At 42.6% G+C, this 24,907-nt stretch overlaps 5 non-coding genes across 5 annotated transcripts; 4 read left to right on the forward strand and 1 right to left on the reverse strand.

The window, feature by feature from the left end:
• The first annotated feature begins 4,832 nt into the window (after positions 1–4,832).
• Positions 4,833–4,914, forward strand: trnas-gcu (transfer RNA serine (anticodon GCU)). Its single transcript has one exon. It is a non-coding gene; the product is annotated as a tRNA-Ser (tRNA).
• Positions 4,915–9,895: 4,981 nt separating this feature from the next.
• On the forward strand, positions 9,896–9,967 carry trnag-ucc (transfer RNA glycine (anticodon UCC)). Its single transcript has one exon. It is a non-coding gene; the product is annotated as a tRNA-Gly (tRNA).
• Positions 9,968–10,797: 830 nt separating this feature from the next.
• Positions 10,798–10,871, forward strand: trnai-aau (transfer RNA isoleucine (anticodon AAU)). The gene has a single exon. It is a non-coding gene; the product is annotated as a tRNA-Ile (tRNA).
• A 7,886-nt stretch (positions 10,872–18,757) lies between these two features.
• Positions 18,758–18,829, reverse strand: trnag-ucc (transfer RNA glycine (anticodon UCC)). The gene has a single exon. It is a non-coding gene; the product is annotated as a tRNA-Gly (tRNA).
• Positions 18,830–21,075: 2,246 nt separating this feature from the next.
• On the forward strand, positions 21,076–21,217 carry LOC138232894 (U4 spliceosomal RNA). The gene has a single exon (XR_011187336.1). It is a non-coding gene; the product is annotated as a U4 spliceosomal RNA (small nuclear RNA).
• The last annotated feature ends 3,690 nt before the right edge of the window (positions 21,218–24,907 follow it).

Here is a 24,907-nt window from a genome sequence, read left to right on the forward strand (position 1 = left end):
TTCTAAAAGCCCCAACGAACAACCTCGTGATTACTGCTACAATTAATAATTGTCTCAGTAAACCCATCAAACCATTACATTTAATGGCGTCCCTGGGTGGGCGAGTTTAGAATGAAATGAGAATCAGTCGCACAGAATAACTGATGTTGCTGTGAGTTCAAGTTCAGCACAGCACCGCGGCTTCTATAAGCGAATACCGGGTGTGCTGATAACTGCGTAAAGAAATCCCCCTGTTTTCTAGCGTTTAGTGTAACGTGTGCTGATTGGAAATCCATCTGCTCGGGTGTCTAGATTCCATACTGTATTTTGGAAAAAGAAAAAAAAAAGTAATACTCTTAAAGTTTCTCTGACGTAATGACAATGGCTGCTAAAATGTCTGAAGTGGAGTCGCTTATAAGTACTATTTCTAGCGACGACAATCCTGGTTACTGGAGTGGTATCGAAAAGTTGAACTTTGATGATATTGAGAAGCTGCAAGTAGATTTAGTAGCTAAGGTAGCGAACCAGCTTAACATAGGAGGGTTTGTGAACGCAGTTCTGGTCCTCAATTTCTTTTTCTGTTTCACCTTAAATCTAGCTAAACAGCTGGAACTGTCTTTGTCCGAGCTGACAAAGTTTCAAAAGCTTCAGGGAACGCTAGAAAGATATAAGGCGGAGCGAGTTGAGTTGTTGGATATAATCAGAGAAAAGAGAGTGAAAAATGAGGAAAGTGAAGACTGACTCAGGGAAGTTTTAGGTAAATTAGATGACTTGTCTGCTAGAGAAACTGCGGCTGAGGTAGCTAGGAGAGACCTGGAAGCGAGCTTGAAAGAAAAAGAAAAAGAAATTGAGAGTTTAAATGAGCTCAGCCAGGAAAGGCAAAAGGAGTCAGATGCTGCCGTACTGGAAGCAAAATAGACTAGATCCCACTTGCATGCCAGCCCACCTAGCAGCCCGGAGCGCTCACCCAGCGCGCCGGGAGGAGGTTTCTCCCGGCCAGGGTCTGTGGTCGGATCGGCATGGGGGGAGATCGCCGAGTCCTGCGCGAAACGCAAGGGCGAGTCAATTCAGGCATAGACCCCCTGCTCCTGATCACGGCCGTCTCCCTGCCCGCGGAGAAACCGTAAAAATTAACCTCCACTCCCTGAGGCAGTTAGCCAAAGATGTAGAAAGGTTTGACCCGTCAGTGTCAGGGAAGAATGTGGAGACCTACATCGATGAGCTGAGATATACTTTGCAGTTTATGCCCGAAGCGTCCGAACAGGAAAAGGCTATGTAAGTAAGGAAAACTACCAGCCGAGCGGTCCACGAGTGGATGTCTAGACAAGGACCGGAGGTCTGTAATAGCTTTGAGGAGCTGTGTCAGGCAATGATCGGAGAATTTTCGGCTTTTATCGATCCCATAGCTGCCGTGGCCACAGCGCACCATATTAAGCACGAAAAAGCTGAAGCCCCTCGCGATTATTATCAGAGGCTTAGGCGCACTTATTTTGCAGGGCGGAATGAAGAGGGTTGCGAAGAGAACGTGAATTTCAAAGGTTTATTCATTGCTAATCTGCATCCCTCAGTCAGGAAAATGATTGTGATGCACACTGATGCAAAAGCGATGAAAATGGCTGACATTAGAAGGTTGGCTCAAAAAGCCTGGGGAGCTGAAGTCTCTGCTTCCTCAGAGCGAAAACCTGCTAAAACGGCTGTGTTCGCCACTAAAGCCAGCAGGGTTGACGACTCGCCTCAGCTCGAGGCAGCTGAGGTTCCTGAGCTCGCTAAGCCCCGGCGCAAAATAGGCTGGCAGGGCCGCCCTAAGCGTCAGAGCCGCCGTGAGCGCTACGGGGAAGGCAAGGGCTCAGGCAGAGCCTATCATAAGACTGGACGAAGGGAGTCGACTGCAGCCCGCCTGGCCAGGCTTGAACAAGCCCTGCCTGAGAGATCAGGACAGGGTAAACCTTCCGCACCGAATGCCGGAAGTGTGAATGAGCTTAGGGGGACCACGCCCCTTCTCACTGGAGGAGGCGGGGATCCGTCCCAAGCCCCTCCCTCAGTCTATCTGATTGGGTGGGAGGGTTCCTGCCTGGAAGAAGGCTGTGACTCTGAGTTGGGCGCTGACCCCGCCCCTGAAGTCAAAGAAAAGGCAGGCTTCCAACAATTCTTAGGGAATCTCAGCCAGAAAGGCAAAGCAAGGCGTATTTATATCAAGGTTTCTCTTGAAAACGTCTTAGATAGAGAAGCACTGATTGACACTGGGGCTGAAATTAGTTTGATGTCAGCCGATCTACTCAGCGAGCTCAAACGAGTAGCGAAAGGAAAAGGCATCAGACTTAAGGTAGAACCGTGTAAGATAGATATTTCCAGCTATACCCAGGATCATGCCAGGATCACACACCGAGTGTGGGTGGCACTTAGGTTCGGGCCAATGAACGTGGTGCATCCTGTTTACATCTCTAGGTTAAAAACAGAGCCACTACTCATTGGCCAAGACCTGCTTGACAGGCTGGAGCCTCTGGTGTACTGCCAGCGTGGAAAATTGTGGGCTCAGGTCAAAAACCCTAAGCCTGTTGCACAGCAAAAAGGGGGATTCAGTGGTTATGCTGTGATCACACAGTGCCCACTGAACACTATAGCTGAGTTGGAGGTTCCTCCTGGTTCCTCTGGACGAGAATAAATGTCTCTTCTTGCTTTCCAAAACTACAGGGAAGTCCTGCCCAGGCCAGCACTCCCACGGTCTCCCAACTACAGGAGCAGTGCTCCGAGCAGCTGCTTGACCCGCCAGGTAAAGCACACCCCCTTTTCATCCCTGAAGAAGAGTGGATCTCCCTGTCCGGTAATGAATGGGAGTCCTTTCTGTGCACCCTGGTACCTCAGGGGGTCCAGGACTACCACCCCATGGTGGTGGGAGGGGGTCCAGGTGGCAGAAGTGCAGGTTGATGATGTAATTCTTAGCCTCAGCTCTGAGAAGTCCATAATCAGTGAAGGTCTGTTCGAGGACCTGTCGCGAAGCTGTCAGGTGACCCTGGTGACGCAGTCACAGGTTCTGTGGTGGGCACCCCCACCTCATAGGTCCATTTGGAGCAAAGGAAGCTGTGTAGCTTCCATCTCCATCGGAAAAAGGAAGTTTGCTCACTACTTCCAGGTAGCACCTCAGCTGACCCATTCGGTCTGCATTGGTGCAGACCTATTGGTTCGACTGGGCGCCCAGCTGGACACAGTAAACAGTGTGCTGTGGAAACGGGTGGACCCAGATGCCCACTCTCTAAGCGGTGACCCCGAGAACATTCGGTCAGGTCAGACGATTCCTCAGGCCTGCCAGGTAGTAAACGAATCGGACCTGATCGTTCCTGCGTCAACAGCAGGGTTTCCGGTACGCCTTGTCCTAAAGAAGGGACAGAGAATGGACGCTGAGATGGTTTTCTTCCAACCATCAGCTCAGTTTATCAGACTGAACCTAGCAGTCTGTTGTACCCCCAGACTGGAACGGAATGGCCGAGCCACCTGCCTGTTGGTGCAGAACATAGCAAAACAAGATGTCAAAATCCCTGCTCGCACTGACATGGGACTGGAATTGACAATAGTTTCTATGATTTCGAACTGGCCATCCCAGTACTGGGGCAGCTCCCTGGTCCCTTGGCTTCATAAAAGCGCCACTGTAATAAAGAAATTAAATCCAAAATCAAGAGGGCAGTTGCCTACTGAAATACAAGAAGTCATCAATTTTAACCTAGCAACACATTAAAGGCTGCATCTATACAAGTACGATTCTAGAAATGCTCACCAGATTACGTTTTAAGAAGGAACTGCGCTTCAGGTTCTGCCGAGATCTTAATTCGGATGGCAGGATTCAGAGTCCGGAGTGCGGACTGATTGCGCACGGAGGGTCCATATACTGTGGATCCCTCAGTGATCTTCCGCGTGTTCAAACAGCCAGCGTGTGACTCCCCTGTCCCCGTGACCTCATTGCTCTGCTCTCTCCTCTGTGCAGCCGAGCCCGATTCACGGTAAAGTGAAAAAAAATATGCCCTCAACGTGAGATTTACTCTGGAGCGAGGATAGATGTTACCTTTTTATCATTGAACAGGATGTATGTGATGTGGCGACTAGGTTCAATTTTGTATCCTCTTTAAAAGATTAAGGACTGGGGTGAGCGTGATTTACCACCCTTTCAGCTAAGAACCCGACGTGCGCACCGTTTAAGCTGCATAGACTCGGTCGTTTAACTCTTCTCCATTAGCAGGGTTAAGGTTAAAGAAAAAAAACATTGCTGACTTCTTTTTTTTTGCCAGCTGCTAGCGCTGATTAGCAAGGTTTGTATTTCATGTTTTGCAAGTTGCATCCATTTTAAGAAAAACAAGTCGTGTTAAAGACAGGAAATGAATACTTGCATTTAATTAAGTCTAGCCGTAGGCGGTTATCCACTGGGATTCAGACCTAGGGCCTTCTGTTTACTAGACAGGCGCTTTAACCAACTAAGCCACAGCGCCCCGTGAATGCTGTCCTTTTGCAGCCACTTGGACACACCACTCAGACACATCTGCATTCGGTGTGTGCTCCGCCTGCTCGCTGAGCAAGTTGCCACCTTTACATACAATAGCAACATCGACACCAAGAGAAAGGATGACAAATGGCTTTTATCTGGAACTTTTCATGTCCAAGGAGCTCAATGTGCTTTCTGTGTACAACAGGGCCACTGAACTCCACGCTGGCCACTGAACCACAGCAGTGGCTTGCTGGCTTGACATCTCCCAAGGAAAATGTTGAAATCGCATGTGGAACAGGAAAATGACCCTCGAGTACGAGGGAAAAAAAAGAAAAAGATCATCTGGAGCGCGCCAACCCAGTTGGGACAGCCCAGTTTTGTTAACGAGGTGGCCGAGTGGTTAAGGCGATGGATTGCTAATCCATTGTGCTTTGCACGCATGGGTTCAAATCCCATCCTCGTTGGTTTCCATGTCTGTTTCCATTCTGTTTTTGATCCCTATTGCTCAATGCACAGTGAAAGCATTGCATACATGTGTCTGACAATGAGAAATGGGCCCCTGAGACAGTCATTTGCCTGTTTCACAAATGATCGTATTTTACTAGAGATTCTGTTTGGGATTCAGATGTGCATTCGGACAGCAATCCCTTTCAAGAAATGATACGTTCTGGATGAGGTCAAAGGTGCATCATTTGGACACTTTGTGGGCTTGAAATACAAAGAAAATCATGTTCTATGGTACAAGATAAATACAAAACTTAAGCTTTTATTATAATTAGATTTGTTTATAAAGCATAAGCAATCATTTATTACATTAATATATGTAAAAATAACATTTTAGCATCATACGTTTAGTATATTTAGTCCCTAATGCTGAAAGAAATGATCATAGAACATGACTTCTAACCTTACCTGCGGTGTTTTTGATCCCTATTGCTCAATGCACAGTGAAAGCATTGCATACATGTGTCTGACAATGAGAAATGGGCCCCTGAGACAGTCATTTGCCTGTTTCACAAATGATCGTATTTTACTAGAGATTCAGTTTGGGATTCAGATGTGCATTCGGACAGCAATCCCTTTCAAGAAATGATACGTTCTGGATGAGGTCAAAGGTGCTGGAACACTGTATTTAGGATGTGTTTGCAGTTATTCTGTGTTTCTAGCTTCAACCCAGTGATATATATATATGCTCACTGATTTTTTGGTACATGCCCAGGGCAATAATCATTATGAGGATTTATTTCCATATGTGCTAGAGGTAGTGTTGTGAAATTCTTCAACACACTGGATCGCAGGTTTAAACCTGCACTCTTACTCCTTAAATACCAACAAATGCAGATATGTAGCAATCATATTGTAGCTGACACTCATTTGCCTGTTTCACAAACGATCATATTTTACTAGAGATTCTGTTTGGGATACGGATGTGCATTCTAACAATCTCTTTCAAAAAATGATTTTACCTTATCGCAGCTTTGCCCCTCTTGCCTCTTTGGAAAATATCTCCATCTTGTGGTCGTTGTTGGTAATGTCTAGACAATATCTCCATCTTGTGGTCGTTGTTGGTAATGTCTAGACAATATCTCCATCATGTGGTCGTTGTTGGTAATGTCTTCTTATGCCCTTTTTTTATTGCAATTCTTTATTAGTTGATTCTAGAATCTCTACAATAGAGCTGAAAATATCAGTTTTGTAGCAGACAATATGACATTAGTTATAGTCCAATTAAGACTTTATTACCCTGTTTGTAACATAACAAATTAAAATTGATTAAAACTAAGTTTGGAACACCAGGGAACATAAAAAATGATTTTTAGGAAAACCATGAGGTTCTCTGTGTCCGATGCCTGCAAGGGGAGAAAGCTAGAATCCTTTGCTTTTTCAAAATTTGAAAATAAACATCATATAACAACAGCTTTCATTCCTAGGAGTGAAAAATAACCATTTTTGAAGACATATTAGTTTCTAAAACACTACAATAAAGTTAAAAACATCCGTTTTATATTACTTTTAGTATTTTTAGTGAAATTAGTCATTTATTGCACTATTTTTAATATAATCTCTAATTAAAAGTGAATAGAATTAAGTTTGGAGCAACAAGGAACACAAAAAAAAAAAGATTTTAAGGAAAAAAATGATGTCTTCTGTGCCAGGTGCCTGCAAGGGGAGAAAGCTAGAATCCTACCCAGGCTCCTGGAGCTCTGTCCTGGCTAAAGGAGGGTGAATCCATCCCCTTCAAAGCTCCATGAAAAAATGATCATTTAAAATTTGAAAAAAAAAACATCATATACAGTGCCTTGCGAAAGTATTCGGCCCCCTTGAACTTTTCAACCTTTTGCCACATTTCAGGCTTCAAACATAAAGATATAAATTTTTTATTTTATGTGAAGAATCACCAACAAGTGGGACACAATTGTGAAGTGGAACGAAATCTATTGGATATTTGAAACTTTTTTAACTAATAAAAAAATGAAAAGTGGGGCGTGCAAAATTATTCGGCCCCTTTACTTTCAGTGCAGCAAACTCACTCCAGAAGTTCAGCGAGGATCTCTGAATGATCCAAAGTTGTCCTAAATGACTGATGGTGATAAATAGAATCCACCTGTGTGTAATCAAGTCTCTGTATAAATGCACCTGCTCTGTGATAGTCTCAAGGTTCTGTTGAAAGCGCAGAGAGCATCATGAAGACCAAGGAACACACCAGGCAGGTCTGTAATACTGTTGTGGAGAAGTTTAAAGCCGGATTTGGATACAAAAAGATTTCCCAAGCTTCAAACATCCCAAGGAGCACTGTGCAAGCGATCATCTTGAAATGGAAGGAGTATCAGACCACTGCAAATCTACCAAGACCTGGCCGTCCCTCTAAACTTTCAGCTCAGACAAGGAGAAGACTGATCAGAGATGCAGCCAAGAGGCCCATGATCACTCTGGATGAACTGCAGAGAACTACAGCTGAGGTGGGAGAGTCTGTCCATAGGACAACAATCAGTCTTACACTGCACAAATCTGGCCTTTATGGAAGAGTGGCAAGAAGAAAGCCATTTCTCAAAGATATCCATAAAAAGTCTCGTCTAAAGTTTGCCACAAGCCACCTGGGAGACACCCCAAACATGTGGAAGAAGGTGCTCTGGTCAGATGAAACCAAAATCGAACTTTTTGCCCACAATGCAAAACGATATGTTTGGCGTAAAAGCAACACAGCTCATCACCCTCAACACACCATCCCCACTGTCAAACATGGTGGTGGCAGCATCATGGTTTGGGCCTGCTTTTCTTCAGCAGGGACAGGGAAGATGGTTAAAATTGAGGGGAAGATGGATGCAGCCAAATACAGGACCATTCTGGATGAAAACCTGTTGGAGTCTGCAAAAGACCTGAAACTGGGATGGAGATTTATCTTCCAACAAGACAATGATCCCAAACATACAGCAAAATCTACAAAGGAATGGTTCACAAATAAACGTATCCAGGTGTTTGAATGGCCAAGTCAAAGTCCAGACCTGAATCCAATCGAGAATCTGTGGAAAGAGCTGAAAACTGCTGTTCACAAACGCTCTCCATCCAACCTCACTGAGCTCGAGCTGTTTTGCAAGGAAGAATGGGCAAGAATTTCAGTCTCTCGATGTGCAAAACTGATAGAGACATACCCCAAGCGACTTGCAGCTGTAATCGCAGCAAAAGGTGGCTCTACAAAGTATTAACGCAAGGGGGCCGAATAATTTTGCACGCCCCACTTTTCATTTTTGTATTAGTTAAAAAAGTTTCAAAAATCCAATAGATTTCGTTCCACTTCACAATTGTGTCCCACTTGTTGGTGATTCTTCACATAAAATAAAAAAATTATATCTTTATGTTTGAAGCCTGAAAAGTGGCAAAAGGTTGAAAAGTTCAAGGGGGCCGAATACTTTCGCAAGGCACTGTAACAACAGTTTTCATTCATAGGAGTGAAAAACAACCATTTTTGAAGACATATTAGTTTCTAAAACACTACAATAAAGTTGAAAACATCCGTTTTATATTACATTAATTTTTGTGAAATTAGTCATTTATTGCACTATTTTTAATAAAATCTCTAATTAAAAGTGATTAAAATTAAGTTTGGAACAACAAGGAACACAAAAAAAAAGATTTTAAGGAAAAAAATATTGTCTTCTGTGCCAGGTGCCTGCAAGGGGAGAAAGCTAGAATCCTACCCAGGCTCCTGGAGCTCTGTCCTAGCTAAAGGAGGGTGAATCCATCACATTCAAAGCTCCATGAAAAAATGATATTTTTAAATTTGAAAAAAAAACATTATAGAACAACATCTCTTGGTCCACAGAGTGCAAAAATCCAACTTTGAAGAAAATCCATTGACTGATCCCCGAATCCTGAAGTTTCTTCGCATGATATCGGGCTTGCAACCACTTTCTGGAAAATGATGAAAAATGCCAAAAATGAAAAAAAAGTTATCAATTCTAGAGCCTAAGAGGAAAATAAGACAAATGTATATCTCCAAATAATTTTATGTGCTTCAGAAGAGCCCAGGAAAGTTTTTTGCATACATGAAACCACGCCCGTTTGCACGTAAGCAGACATGGTTGCACACACGACTGCATGAAAGCACGCGTGCATGCAAAATCATCCTGTTAAGCATTTGAAAAGCCGCACCACGGCGCACGTGAAATAGCTCTTACATTAGTGGTCGACACAGGAATCGCCTTTTTATTTATGCTCTTACCAACGCGATGGAAAGCAAAACAAAGCAAAGCAGAGCAAAACAAAACGAACAAACGCAAAACCCTCACGTCCCGCACTTGCATATAACGCCGTTACGTGCCCAAGCGGTATTGTACGTCATCCTAGCACTGCACCCCGGGGCGTACGGTATATGGGAATGAGCACACGCCACGAATCGTCTGAAATCACTCCCTACAGCTGTAAGGCGCCTTGAAGCGTGCACCCCCAACATTCTTCTTTGCGCATCTGTGAAAGGTAAACTCTTGAGCAAACTCTGAACCAGCTCTAAGGAAACTAATCCGATTAGACGTTACTTTGACTCATCCTTTAACAGTTTTCAGTCTCTGTCTTTAAACACCTTGCTCAGTCACATTCAAGCCACAAGTACTCTTCTCGGATGTTGCACAAACAAATCCTAATGTCTTGAAAGCATTGCAGCATGTTTGTGTCCCACTTCCCGTGGCTGCAGGACGACTGACACGAACGGACAAACACAATCTGTGGCGTTTAGCGTGACATAGTCTTGCAGGCATCGTGCTGTCTTACTGCAATACTATACCACTTGAGGAAACAGTCCATCTGGCCATGAAACTCATTTGAACGTCTAGCTACAGCAACTAACAATAACATGATTTATTCAGGATGTGTGGAATCAGCACGTCCCGGAGACAGCTTCTGAAATCGTGAGCATTCTCTGGTGGTGTCCTGGAGGGCTCCCCCGGGCATGTGTTGGTGGTATAGTGGTGAGCATAGCTACCTTCCAAGCAGTTGACCCGGGTTTGATTCCCGGCCAACGCAGTGGCAAGTGTTTTCAAATGCTGTCACAAGCCTTGGATTGTGACTAGCAAAGCGAAGCCTTTTGAAAGAGCTAAAGCACTGCAAAACGGAATTGAAGGAGAATCTTACAGGGGATTCTGAGCGGTGTCTAAATAAATAAATTCACAGCGTCCGCGGATGGCATTTTGCAGCTGGAAGTAGATGTCGACGCTTTTTGCACACAGCACCAAAAAAGCGTCTTTTTTGAAGGTACAGGCATTGAGCATTGGTGGTTCATTGTTAGAACTCTCGCCTGCCACGCAGGAGGCTTGGTTTCGATTCCTGGCCAATGCAGTGGCTTTTGCAGCGAACGGCTCCATCACTTGCATCCCAACTTTTGCAACTCGCAACTGAAAACCCACTGAAGCTAAGCAGGTGTGAGCCAGGTCAGTACCTGGATGAGGGTGAGCTACAGGGAAAAACAAAGCTTCCAGCTGGAAGTGGTGTTAATGGGGCCAGCGGGGAGGCGCTCACCCTGAGGTCTGTGCGGGTCCCAATCTCCCAATATAGTGATGGAGAAGCTGTGTTGTAAAAGGGCGCTGTCTTTTGGATGAGATGTAAAACCGAGGTCATAGTGCTCTGTGGTCATTAAAAATGACCACCAAAACCTTTGACAAAAGCTCTTGGTAATTGATGGTCTTCAATAATGTTTCTCCTTTAGGTACATTTAAAATCAGCTGAATAATGCTGTGAAACCATGAAACTGCATGTGAAAGCCCGTACACTGAATTACACGGCTTTCTATTCAAAGGAGGACAAAAGAAATTCCCTGAGTTCGATTTTTTGCAGCACAGAGAGGGGCACTGTCACGAGGCCGGTTAGCTCAGTTGGTTAGAGTGTGGTGCTAATAACGCCAAGGTCGCGGGTTCGAGCCCCGTACGGGCCATGTCCTTTTCTCCTCTCTTACCAAAGCTGTTAGGTTCCTTTCCGTGGTGAGATGGGTTGTCCTGCAACGCTGCCACACAGTGCCGACAGACAAGAGTGTTGCGGGAGAAGAGAAAAGTGTTTGAAGATTTAAGAGTGTCTTAGGTGGAGCCAAAATCAAGTGTCACAAATGCAAGTGGGAAGATTTCCAATGTTTAATATGGTCAAAATAAGCGGAAGTTACCAGCTGGTCCGGCACAGTCTGCCATGCTTTTGTCATATACTGTAAAGTGGTGTCGAACTGGAGCCTCACCATTTGCATATGTGAGGCTCCAGTTATACATCGATTGTCACATTAAATGACAAAAATGAAGAGAGGTAAAGCAGCTGGAGAGGTTTTCTTACAACTTTTGAGCTGACACAGTTTTGGAAAATGTTTCCTTCACGCTGCACTGTACAATATAGGCAGCCAAGAGTCTCCAAAACAAAACAGAATTGACAGATAGGAGAAAATTCCCACTCGTCCTGAAGTTCCCAAAATCCAGCACTGAGCGTAAACAAAGTGTCTAAGTAGCGTGGGAATGTTAAACCTGACCCTAGCTGGAGTTTGAGCAATCCAGCACTGAGAGTAAAAAGATGAGTCAAAGTAACGTCTAATCAGATTAGTTTCCTTAGAGCTGGTTCAGAGTTTGCTCAAGAGTTTACCTTTCACAGATGCGCAAAGAAGAATGTTGGGGGTGCACGCTTCAAGGCGTCTTACAGCTGTAGGGAGTGATTCGAGACGATTCGTGGCGTGTGCTCGTTCCCATATACCTTATGCCCCGGGGTGCAGTGCTAGGATGACGTACAATACCGCTTGGGCACGTAACGGCGTTACATGCAAGTGCGGGACGTGAGGGTTTTCGTTTGTTCGTTTTGTTTTGCTCTGCTTTGCTTTGTTTTGCTTTCCATCGCGTTGGTAAGAGCGTAAATAAAAAGGCGATTCCTGCGTCTACCACTAATGTAAGAGCTATTTCAAGTGCGGCGTGGTGCGGCTTTTCAAATGCTCAACAGGATGACTTCGCATGCACGTGTGCTTTCATGCAGTCGTGTGTGCAACCATGTCTGCTTATGTGCAAACGGGCGTGGTTTCATGTATGCAAAAAACTTTCCTGGGCTCTTCTGAAGCACATAAAATTATTTGGAGATATACATTTGTCTTGTTTTCCTCTTAGGCTCTAGAATTGATAACTTTTTTTTAGGATTCTAGCTTTCTCCCCTTGCAGGCATCGGGCACAGAGGACCTCATGGTTTTCCTAAAAATCTTTTTTTTTGTGTTCCTTGTTGTTCCAAACTTAATTTTAATCACTTTTAATTAGATATTTTATTAAAAATAGTGCAAAAAATGACTAATTTCACTAAAAATAATGTAATATAAAACTGATGTTTTTAACTTTATTGTAGTGTTTTAGAAACTACTATGTCTTCAAAAATGGTTATTTTTCACTCCTAGGAATGAAAGCTGTTGTTATATGATGTTTATTTTCAAATTTTGAAAAAATCAAAGGATTCTAGCTTTCTCCCCTTGCAGGCATTGGACACAGAGAACCTCATGGTTTTCCTAAAAATCATTTGTTATGTTCCCTGGTGTTCCAAACTTAGTTTTAATCAATTTTAATTTGTTATTTTGTTAAAAACAGGGTAATAAGTTTCTAATTGGACTATAAATAGTCATATTGTCTGCTCTAAAACTGATGTTTTCATCTCCATTGTAGAGATTCTTGAATCAACTAATAGAGAATTAAAATAAAAAAGGGCATAAGAAGACATTACCAACAACGACCACAAGATGGAGATGTTGTCTAGACATTACCAATAACGACCACAAGATGGAGATATTGTCCAAAGAGGCAAGAAGGGCAAAGCCGCGATAAGGAGATTGCTGTCAGAATGCACATCCGGATCCCAAACAGAATCTCTAGTAAAATATGATCATTTGTGAAACAGGCAAATGAGTGTCAGCTACAATATGATTGCTACATATCTGCATTTGTTGGTTTTTAAGGAGTAAGAGTGCAGGCGATTTAAACCTGCGATCCAGTGTGTTGAAGTATTTCACAACACTACCCCTAGCACATCAGGAAATAAATCCTCATAATGATTATTGCCCTGGGCATGTACCAAAAAATCAGTGAGCATATACATATATCGCTGTGTTGAAGCTAGAGACACAGAATAAGTGCAAACACATCCTAAATACAGTGTTCCTGCACCTTGACCTCATCCAGAATGTATCGTTTTTTGAAAGCGATTGCTGTCAGAATGCACAACTGAATCCCAAACAGAATCTCTAGTCAAATATGATCATTTGTGAAACAGGCAAATGAGTCTCTCAGGTGCCCATTGCTCATTTTCAGACACATTTATGCAATACTTTCACCATGCGTTGAGCAATAGGGATTAAAGATACCAGAGGTAAGGTTTAAAAGTGATTCTGAGGTGCAACACATCAGCGAAACAGCTAGGCATCTGAAATGCGGGGTTTGAGAGCCCTTCAGGGAACACCGTACCCTAAAGGTACCAGAAGTCCACTAGTATAAGCATTAAGTCACTGTCAGCCCTGTTGCAATGTGATTGCTACATATCTTCATTTCTTTGGTTTTTAAGGAGTAAGAGTGCAGGGGGTCTAAATCTGCGATCCAGTGTGTTGAAGTATTTCACAACACTACCTGTAGCCCGTCTGGAAATAAATCCTCATTCTGATTATTGACCTGGGCATGTACCAATAAATCACTGAGTATATATATATATCACTGTGTTGAAGCTAGAGACCTGTATGTAATAATATGATGCTAAAATGTTATTTTCACATGTAAGAAAACCGGCTCAGGGACGCCAAATATGTAATGTTGCCATAGCAAAATTAAATGTAGTGGCTCTCTGAAGGCACCAGTTCTGTAGGGTTTGGGCATTTACTGAGACAATTATTAATTGTAGCAGTAAATCACAAAGTTGATTCTTTTGATGGCTTTAGAATCCAACCATGTGACATAACTCAAACAACGCGCACACACAGGTACTAATACACGAGGATACATTTATTAATACATAAAATATGCATGTAAACCTAACAGATCTTATCGAGAGGGTTATCAGAATACAAAAGATATATATTCAGTCAGTTACGAAGTGTTACACATATCAAGAGGACATACGTTCAGTATATCATTCATTAAGACCGTTTCGTTAATGAACTTGGTTATAACTTCTACATTAGATACTCAAACAAGTACATAACTCTTAGGAATTAAATTGATATCAACTGGTTGGGATAACAATTGAATTCTCGAGCTGTAATGCATTGAAGTTGAATACTCATCCAATCTTTGGGGATTCAGATCTTCCTGCGGGCACAAAGAAACAGTTGCAGGCTGTTGCTGTCCAATCCGCGCTCTCTGGCTCCGTGCCAGGCTGTGCTGTGCGGCTTGCGACGCTGCGCTGCTGATGCTCACTGTGGGCTTTAACTAGCAAAGTTTGTGCACAGGAGAAAAGATGACTGTGGGTCCCAGCAAGTCAGGAAGAGGACCGGTTCGTTTCTGATGAAGAGCTAGTTCTGAATAGTGATTCAGCTGTCCACAGTTCCGACCTGTTCACGAGGCCTGCTGCTGGTGCTAACCTCGGGTGGATCCTCTGGTTATTCTCTGGCAACCTCCGCTCTAGACTCTTAGAACAAAGGAAAGTTCTGGCACTCGGACACACTGGCCGTTCCGTGGTTGTCCGGGCTGAGTCTCAGGATGGTCAGGAGGCGCGCTGCAAGAATGTCCTGCCCTTGGGAGCCTTCTGCTCCTGGGCCGCCCTGCCCTGGATTTCTCCTTTGAATTCCCTTTAGAATTGTCCACAGAATCCTCTGAATCCTCCCTTCTGAATCTTACTGAATCTCACAGGCTCTCTGTGTTGCCTGTTTTTACCTGGAGGAACTTCAGCTCATTGATTGGCTGAAAGTTCCATGGGCATCAGAGTCCCACGTGGGTTACTCGGCCCTACCAGTCCCTGATTGATTGATCAAGGTGAGATATGAGTCACTTAGTCCTGACACTTAGTAATGCAGTCCAGATGTCCAACTGGCACTCCCTAGACAGATAGGCGCCAATGGATGACCATTGATCATGATAGCCAGGCTTAGCTAAGTGCATCCCCCTTTGGGAGCTGTCCTAGGACCTTAAATCACCCTGCATGAATAGTCTCTCTGTGGCTGCACCACAGAGATGAACAGAGAAATGGGGCCTCATTTGGGAAGGCTCAGAACACTTAATTCTGCCTTATTAATAAGCCTCGCCGCTACACACATATATTAATATAATAAATGATTGCTTATGCTTTATAAACAAATCTAATTAAAATAAAAGCTTAAGTTTTGTATTTATCTTGTACCATAGAACATGATTTTCTTTGTATTTCAATCCCACAAAGTGTCCAAATGACGCACTACATGATATAAGGAAGATTATCACATGCATATCGGTATTATCTTTCTTACGAAAATGCATTCCTTTCATTACCTTTTACTTTTTAAAATGAACTCAAATTGTGTATAATGTAATAATTTAAGTAGAATAGATTCTAATAATATAATGATCCAGTGTGTTGCACTACTTCACTGCTTCACTGCTCTATGCCGTCTGGAAATAAATCCTCAGACTGCTTACTGCCCTGGGCATGTACCAATGAATTACAGGAGCACATCTATTTCTCACTGCGTTGAAGCAGGAGACACACAGTCTCTGCAAACACATCCTAAATACAGTGTTCCAGCACCTTTGACCTCATCCAGAACGTATCATTTCTTGAAAGGGATTGCTGTCCGAATGCACATCTGAATCCCAAACAGAATCTCTAGTAAAATACGATCATTTGTGAAACAGGCAAATGACTGTCTCAGGGGCCCATTCCTCATTGTCAGACATATGAATGCAATGCTTTCACCGTGCATTGAGCAATAGGGATTAAAAACACAGCAGGTAAGGTTAGATGTCATGTTCTATGATCATTTCTTTCAGCATTAGGGACTAAATATACTAAACGTATGATACTAAAATGTTATTTTCACATATATTAATGTAATAAATGATTGCTTATGCTTTATAAATAAATCTAATTAAAATAAAAGCTTAAGTTTTGTATTTATCTTGTCCCATAGAACATGATTTTCTTTGTATTTCAAGCCCACAAAGTGTCCTTTGATCTCTATTCTGTGGTAATCCACGATGACCCCGTTCTTCAGGTGATTCATCATGTCCTCCCTCGCCTGTTGAGAGGCCACCTGATCTCTTCTGCCATGGCGTGCTTCATACACGCCCTCTTGAAGTGAGCAGGAAGCTGATCAAAAGTATTCAGGCACATCTTGCACACCAGGGGAATCCTCGCGTGTTTCCTTTGAAAATAAATAATACCATCTGTGTATAGAAACAAGCTAAGACTGATTTCTTAAATTATCCTTAAAATTCTCTCTCATAGTTTGAGCATAATGATTTTATTGCATTTATATAAGAATTGCTCATTGCTCCTAAATAAATAATGGTCTCAGTCACAGACTTTCCAATAGAAGCCATTGTGGAGTTCAGCAACTGCAGGTCCTAGAAGTGGGGAAGGAATTTTAAAAGAGAAATTGAATTACAATACAGAAGGAATGGCTGAGGGTTCACTGAAATGTATAAATATACAAATTCCAAAGACTGAGTCCATATAGAAACAACTACTTTTCATTTTCAGTATAAGAAAAAAAAAACTATCTTCCAAAGCATCATAAAATTGTCCCTTCTTCCAGACCCTACTTCTCTCTTGTAGTAGTACAGCAGACCTTTCCAGGTGAGCAGATCACAGAGTCCGAAATGAGCTTCCTCCATCAAGCAAAGTACCTGAACATGACTCTGTCTTCATAAAAGCGCCCCTGTAATAAAGAAATTAAATCCAAAATCAAGAGGGCAGTTGCCTACTGAAATACAAGAAGTCATCAATTTTAACCTAGCAACACATTAAAGGCTGCATCTATACAAGTGCGATTCTAGAAATGCTCACCAGATTACGTTTTAAGAAGGAACTGCGCCTCAGGTTCCGCAGAGATCTTAACTCGGCTGGCAGGATTCAGAGTCCGGAGTGTGGACTGATGGCAGAACGGAGGGTCCACATACTGTGGATCCCTCAGTGATCTTCCGCGTATTCAAACCGCCAGCGTGTGACTCCCCTGTCCCTGTGACCTCATTGCTCTGCTCTCTCCTCTGTGCAGCCGAGCCCGACTCACGGTAAAGTGAAAAAAAAGATGCCCTCAACGTGAGATTTACTCTGGAGCGAGGATAGATGTTACCTTTTTATCATTTAACAGGATGTATGTGATGTGGCGACTAGGTTCAATTTTGTATCCTCTTTAAAAGATTAAGGACTGGGGTGAGCGTGATTTACCACCCTTTCAGCTAAGAACCCGACTTGCGCACCGTTTAAGCTGCATAGACTCGGTCGTTTAACTCTTCTCCGTTAGCAGGGTTAAGGTTAAAGAAAAAAAAATAGCTGACTCCTTTTTTTTGCCAGCCGCTAGCGCTGATTAGCAAGGCTTGTATTTCATGTTTTGCAAGTTGCATCCATTTTAAGAAAAACAAGTCGCGTTAAAGACAGGGAATGAATACTTGCATTTATTTAAGTCTAGCCGTAGGCGGGGATCTCCTGTTTACTAGACAGGCGCTTTAACCAACTAAGCCACGGCGCCCCAGGAGTGTTGTCCTTTTGCAGCCACTTGGACACACCACTCAGACACATCTGCATTCGGTGTGTGCGCCGCCTGCTCGCTGAGCAAGTTGCCACCTTTACATACAATAGCAACATCGACACCAAGAGAAAGGATGACAAATGGCTTTTATCTGGAACTTTTCATGTCCAAGGAGCTCAATGTGCTTTCTGTGTACAACAGGGCCACTGAACTCCACACTGGCCACTGAACCACAGCAGTGGCTTGCTGGCTTGACATCTCCCAAGGAAAATGTTGAAATCACATGTGGAACAGGAAAATGACCCTCGAGTACGTGGGGAAAAAAAGAAAAAGATCATCTGGAGCGCGCCAACCCATGTCCGGACAGCCCAGTTGCGTCGACAAGGTGGCTGAGTGGTTAAGGTGATGGATTGCTAATCCATTGTGCTCTGCAGGCATGGGTTCGAATCCCATTCTCATCGCTCTCCATGTCTGACATGTGTGCCTGTTCGACATCGGCCCTCCTGTTGTTTGCTCCGGTGCTAGAGCCGTACATTTTCTAGCAGTGGCTGAACATGGTATAGTAGGCCAACGTCGGTATCGAGCAGTGACAGTAACAGTACTTACTGCGCCCCATAAGAAATCGTTTGTCCCTGTTCAAAAGAGATTGTGCGATGTCCTGCGGCGTTCGTAAAGCAAACCTTTGACAGTTTGAAAAGAGGAATTTATTCTGCTTCCTGTGCGTGCAGTAGTTACAAAGTTGAACGTCTTTACACGATCTGCTGCAGTTTTCAGTGGGCGGGCTTTGTCAGATGGCTTGAAAAAACGCACTGTGTTTCGGCTCGGGAAACATCATGAGCAGTGTCCTGCATGTTTTCTGTGTATAGCTGTCTTTTAACGCATACAAAATTCATTCGAAATCATTGATTTCTCCAATTAACAAGGGTCCCTTTTTGAACCTGCCAGAAGCATTCTTTCAATGTTACAGATTTACTCCGGGGAAAGCCAGCATGACATTGAGAGTAGCTCAAGCTTTCAGCACCCGTATCGGACTGCGTGTATGCAGACACCGCTCAGAATCCCCTGTAAGATTCTCCCTCAATTCCGTTTTTCAGTGCTTTAGCTCTTTCAAAAGGCTTCGCTTTGCTAGTCACAATCCAAGGCTCATGACAGCATTTGAAAACATTCGCCACTGCGTTGGCCGGGAATCAAACCCGGGTCAACTGCTTGGAAGGCAGCTATGCTCACCACTATACCACCAACGCACACCCACAGGAAGCCTGCAGGACACCACCAGAGAATGCTTTTTTTAATTTTTTTTTTATTAAACATAGAATTTACAAATACAAATACAACAAGAGGATCAGAGTCATGTACAAGAGAAAAAAAACGCAGCAGAAAAAAGCATTTAACTACCAGAGGTAATTAAGTAATTATGTGATCAAATTGTATATTTTACACGTATCATATTTTCCTTGCTTTAATATTTCTCAATTATTTATAAACTTTAGTTTCAACATGCATGCGTTTCCTGTAAAAAATAAAACTCAGCACACAGTTTTTCTTTTAACAACATTTCGAGTACCTCTGGCATTCATGAAAAAGACATACACAAAAGCAAATAACTAACTCTAAGACTGTCTAAACTATTGAGTTTTTCAAAGAACCAGAACTATAACAGTCCTTAACACTTAACTACACCATTCCAAACTAACACTAAAGAAACACTAGTATATACTGGTATAACAAATATAACCAAACATAATCATTAACTGAGCAGTCACTGGGAGCAAATCTCCTTCCCGTCCACAAAGGCCCTCGCTCCCACAAAGTAGGCTCTCCTCCCCTCTCTTCTGGCAGCTTCAACCTGGGGCCACAGCTGGTTCCTGGTGCTCCTGTCCGCGGCAGACAGGTCCTCTGCAAACCTCAGTTTGTTCCCATTCAAATACTCATTCCCCCTCGCCGCTCGCCACAGCATGTCCCTCGCCGTCCTCTTGGTGAACTGTATTATAATCGATCTGGGGCGCACTTGCCCAGACATGTTCGCTCTCCCGAGCCTGTGAACAAAGTCAATGGCCGATATTACGTCCTCCTGGTCCGGCAGGGTCCTTTTACAGATACCCTTCACTGTTGCAACAAGGTCCTTATCACGTTCCTCTTTAACTCCAAATAATTTTAAATTCCATCATCGACGGTATCTATCTACATCGTTCACTTTCAATTCAAGTTCTTTAATATGCTTTTCTTGTTTGGTATTTACTTGTTTAAGAACTTTTACTTCACTCTTTAAGTCTTCAACCTCTTTAAACACACAGTCCATGGACTTTTTAAGACTTTCGATTTCGACTGTATTAGATCAAATCATTTCCTTCAGCTCACCCATGCTCTGTACCATCATGTTGAAGATGTTGGTCTGGAGCTCCTCCAGCGTCAGGTCGCCCCTTCCTCTCTTGGCTGCCGGGGTTTTCACAGGTGTGCTGGGCAGGGACTCCGGCTCTTCCTCTGGCAGCTGAGTCTCACTTGGGCTGCGAACGCTCGCGTACGAGCGCATCTCCAGCACTCTTTCCACGTCCCCTCCAGCTGCTTCACTTTTCCCTTTAGTTGCCATCAATTTTCTTGTAGTGCTATACATATACGATTGAGGTTTCTTAGACTTCTCCTTCGAAGACCCAGCACTCTCTTTTGTTTTCCCAGTGTTACTCATATCGAAATTCTTAAACCTAAAAAAAATCGTTTTTTTTTCTTTCAATTATAACTGAAGTTTAAACAACTAGTGTTAAGTCCTTATTTTTCTGTAGTCAAAAAAAGCAAAAATTAACATTCAGGTCATGAAAAACTCAAAAAAAATCCTCAACCACTAAACTTTACCTCCCACCTGAGCGCCATCTTGAACGCCCCTACCACCAGAGAATGCTCACGATTTCGGAAGCTGTCTCCGGGACGTGCTGATTCCACACATCCTGAATAAATCATGATATTGTTAGTTGCTGTAGCTAGACGTTCAAATGAGTTTCATGGCCAGATGGACTGTTTCCTCCAGCGGTATAGTATTGCAGTGAGACAGCACGATGCCTGCAAGACTATGTCACGCTAAACGCCACAGATTGTGTTTGTCCATTCATGTCAGTCATCCTGCAGCCACGGGAAGTGGGACACAAACATGCCGCAATGCTTTCAAGACGTTAGGATTTGTTTGTGCAACATCCGAGAAGAGTACTTGTGGCTTGAATGTGAACTGTACGTGCCCGCCCCCTTTCCTCTGTAGTGCATGAGTTCCTCCCGGCATGCCCTTCGTCATTGTTCTGTCATCTTGTATTTAAAGGGTTGTATTTCTGCTGCTGAAAAGAATCAACGGGTTTCTTTGTTCCCAACGGAGCCCTTGTCTGTCATGAAATTCTTCAAAACCTCAAGCTAGAAGAAGACGACAAATATGAAGCGTTACAGCAACGACATGCCATGAGACGATTGATAACGTTTTCCATAGGATCCCCGCGGTTGCCTGGCAACCGTCAGCTTTGCGCAGTGGCAGCATCGTAGCCTGTGAAGTTTAGCCGAGGCGGGATTATTGCTAGTTGAAAACTTTTCCCAATACCCCGCTTCCGCCGGTTTGCAGTACAATCGGCGAAAGCAATTTTTGACAGTCTCGTTAGAGACTGAGCAAGGTGTTTAAAGACAGATTTGGTCATGGTGACATCATGGTAGAAAGAAGCGAGCTTGTTCCCAGTGGGCATTGATTCGTCGAATATACGTATATTTACGGTGAAATTACGGCTATACGTATATATACGTCGCCTCGAAGTATAATCAACGTCGAATTGCAACCGTAAAATTGACGACATTAACAAACACATATATAACGTCGAAAACACATCTAACACAGTGCCTGAGGCTTTTTACTGTATGTATCGCGTGTGCCGCAACTAGGAGTATACGGCACTCTGCACAGTGTACGAAGTAAATTATTTTCGCAGCAATTAATTTACACGTGTATAATAAATATAGTAAATATAATAAATTAATTACTGCGAAAATAATTTACTTCGTACACTGTGCAGAGTGCCGTATACTCCTAGTTGCGGCACACACGATACATACAGTAAAAAGCCTCAGGCACTGTGTTAGATGTTTTTTCGACGTTATATATGCGTTTATTCATGTCGTCGATTTTACGGTTGCAATTTGACGTTGATTATACGTCGAGGCGACGTATATATACGTATAGCCGTAATTTCGCCGTAAATATACGTATATTCGACGAATCAATGCCCACAGCTTGGCATACAAGGGTTTTGCTGAGGGGGTCTTGCCACCTGCCTGAAAAAAAACAGTAAAATGTTTGAGTGCCTATAGAGTTTCTATTTTTATTTTCTTGACAAAAGTCCCCCATCAGTGCGCGGTGCCCGAGGAAAAATCTGTAGGGGGGCGTCTGAAATTCTGAGGGGGGAGTGATATTTCGGTTGAAACGGAGCTGTACGGTGCAGCTACCCAAATGAAATCTCGCAGCTATGCCATTGATTAGTGCTTCATGATAGAAGATAACGACTAGCAATCTGGTATTTGCGATGAAGTTCAGTTTCACATTTTTCGTCACTCTCAACGTTTGTATTGCCTGGAGCGAAAAGTACCATAAGCGTTCATTTTTGCAGCTACATGGACGTTCTGAATCGTTAAGAAAAAAATGTTGTAAAACCAACAGAAAGCACAGACTGCTATAACTAGTCCTAGTTATATAACGATTTTAAGTATAATGATAAACTACTGCAAGGAATCGGTCCACCTGAGCAAACAGGATCGTAATGTTGACACTCAATAATATGTGCAGTTCCTGGACGGATAGCCCTCCTGCCCATCAAACAGACTGAGTGACTGTTCGTGTCATTTAGTGTTGTCTGACCATTGACAAAGTACAACTATTTTTTTAGGGTGCAAATTAAGTTAGGTAAATCTTTTTGCCCAAAACTGAAGGGACGACATTCCCCCCTCCCCCCTTGATGCCAGGCCTGTCCCCATCCTATTCCATAATGTCATTATATATAATACCATACAACAGTGACCGATCCTTAATATTTGCATGCGTTAAAATTGCACATCAGCTCATAGCAGCGATGTATTATCAATGTTAAATTTCAACCATAATATCGACAACATTAATAAACGCATACGTTGAGAAAATATCGAACCCATCATATTTTCCGGTTATATACCACAATGCATTGCTAGTATTCGTTGGTCACCATTTTGGACACGTTTTTCAAACGTAGAAGTATATCCGAAAATATCTCAGCAATCCTCTTTTGACGAGTAAGTATGAACAATAATAATACTATCTGAATACATACAGATCTTTCTTAATATTATTTTGATTAAAATAGTATGTGAATTAGCAAAAAAAATGGCACATAAAATAGTGTGAATGGGGAAGATGACACAAAATCGTTTTGCCGTTTCTCTTATTCTTATTCTATGTTGTACTTTCAAACTTTGGGTACTCTTTAATTAGGACAGACTTTATTGCTCAACTGCTATGATGCAAGCCAAATTTTATACATTTATTTCAGCTTTGAGCTTAGTAAACCGTTCATTTTTTAGATTATACTAAAGAAGATATTAATCATCATTTATTTGGGAAGTAATATTATATAATTTTCTCCTAGCTGCGGTGCTGAAGTCCCACCCTACATCAACAGAAAAAGAAATAAAGGAGCACGCAATGTGTTACTTGAAGAATGCATATGCAAGGCAGGGGGCCAAGAGATCTGGACTCTGAAAATAATAGGTTTTTGGTTCTAACTGTTAGGACAATTAGACAGGGTTTGCAAATAGTGGACAAAAATCGTCTTAACTTCCATTGTAATATTTTATATTTTATGTAATATTTTTTTCTTGGAAATATAGAAGTTGTACATTTTAAAATGTATATTTGAATCAAAATGTGGTTTTGAGTTAGTGTGTTAATGTAATTAGTTTTGTGTTTGTCATTACTATACTGTATATTGCCATGTTACCAGAATTTGTAGCTGAAGTTTAAGACTAGTTGTGTTTTTTATGATTATTGCCCATATGTTGATTGTTGATTGATTGTATACAATGTATAATTTGAAATACATATGTTTCAGGTGTGAATGTGTATTTTCAGAATACATTTCTAAACCTAATCATTGGCTTGTTTTACTTGTTTCTACACCTATAAAATCTATCTTTGATGTATAATAGACCTCTACCCATATACGTATAATAGACCTCTAATGTTATCCGTATAATAGACCTCTAACCATATACGTATAATAGACCTCTAAAGTTATACGTATAATAGACCTCTAACCATATACGTATAATAGACCTCTAAAGTTATCCGGAACTCCAACCATATATGTATAATAGTCCTCTAAATTTATCCGTATAATAGAACTCCAACCATTTATGTATAATGAACGTCTAAATATAGACGTATAATTGACGTTTAACTTTAGACGTATATTAGAATTTCATTCTAGACGAATTGTAGACCACATTTAGACGTCTAAGATATGCGTTTAATAGACGTATATTATACGTCTTTTGCCCAATGGGTTACGTCTCAACAGAAACGCTCTTTCAGCGTTATGCAGAGAACATCGTCTGTCGAGATCACTTTTGAGTCAGCGCGAAACGCCGTGTGCTGTCAGTTTGATTTCATATTGCTCGTAGCGGCGCCCGGCTTTTGTCTGTCAAACGTTAGGTTGCGCTTCTTCATGCTGCATCGTCGGCATGAGTGGAGCTTTATAAACGTCTGTACTTACTGCGCCCCATAAGAAATCGTTTGTCCCCGTTCAAAAGAGATTGTGCGATGTCCTGCAGCAAACCTTTGACAGTTTGAAAAGAGGAATTTATTCTGCTTCCTGTGCGTGCAGTAGTTACAAAGTTGAACGCCTTTACACGATCTGCTGCAGTTTTCAGTGGGCGGGCTTTGTCAAATGGCTTGGAAAAACGCACTGTGTTTCGGCTCGGGAAACATCATGAGCAGTATCCTGCATGTTTTCTGTGTATAGCTGTCTTTTAACGCATACAGAATTCATTCGAAATCATTGATTTCTCCAATTAACAAGGGTCCCTTAAAGGATGAGTCAAAGTAACGTCTAATCGGATTAGTTTCCTTAGAGCTGGTTCAGAGTTTGCTCAAGAGTTTACCTTTCACAGATGCGCAAAGAAGAATGTTGGGGGTGCACGCTTCAAGGCGCCTTACAGCTGTAGGGAGTGATTCGAGACGATTCATGGCGTGTGCTCGTTCCCATATATCGTACGACCCGGGATGCAGTGCTAGGATGACGTACAATACCGCTTGGGCACGTAACGGCGTTATATGC

This window comes from Lepisosteus oculatus, unplaced genomic scaffold (genome assembly GCF_040954835.1).
Source record: "Lepisosteus oculatus isolate fLepOcu1 unplaced genomic scaffold, fLepOcu1.hap2 HAP2_SCAFFOLD_64, whole genome shotgun sequence".
Lineage (NCBI taxonomy): Eukaryota > Metazoa > Chordata > Actinopteri > Semionotiformes > Lepisosteidae > Lepisosteus > Lepisosteus oculatus.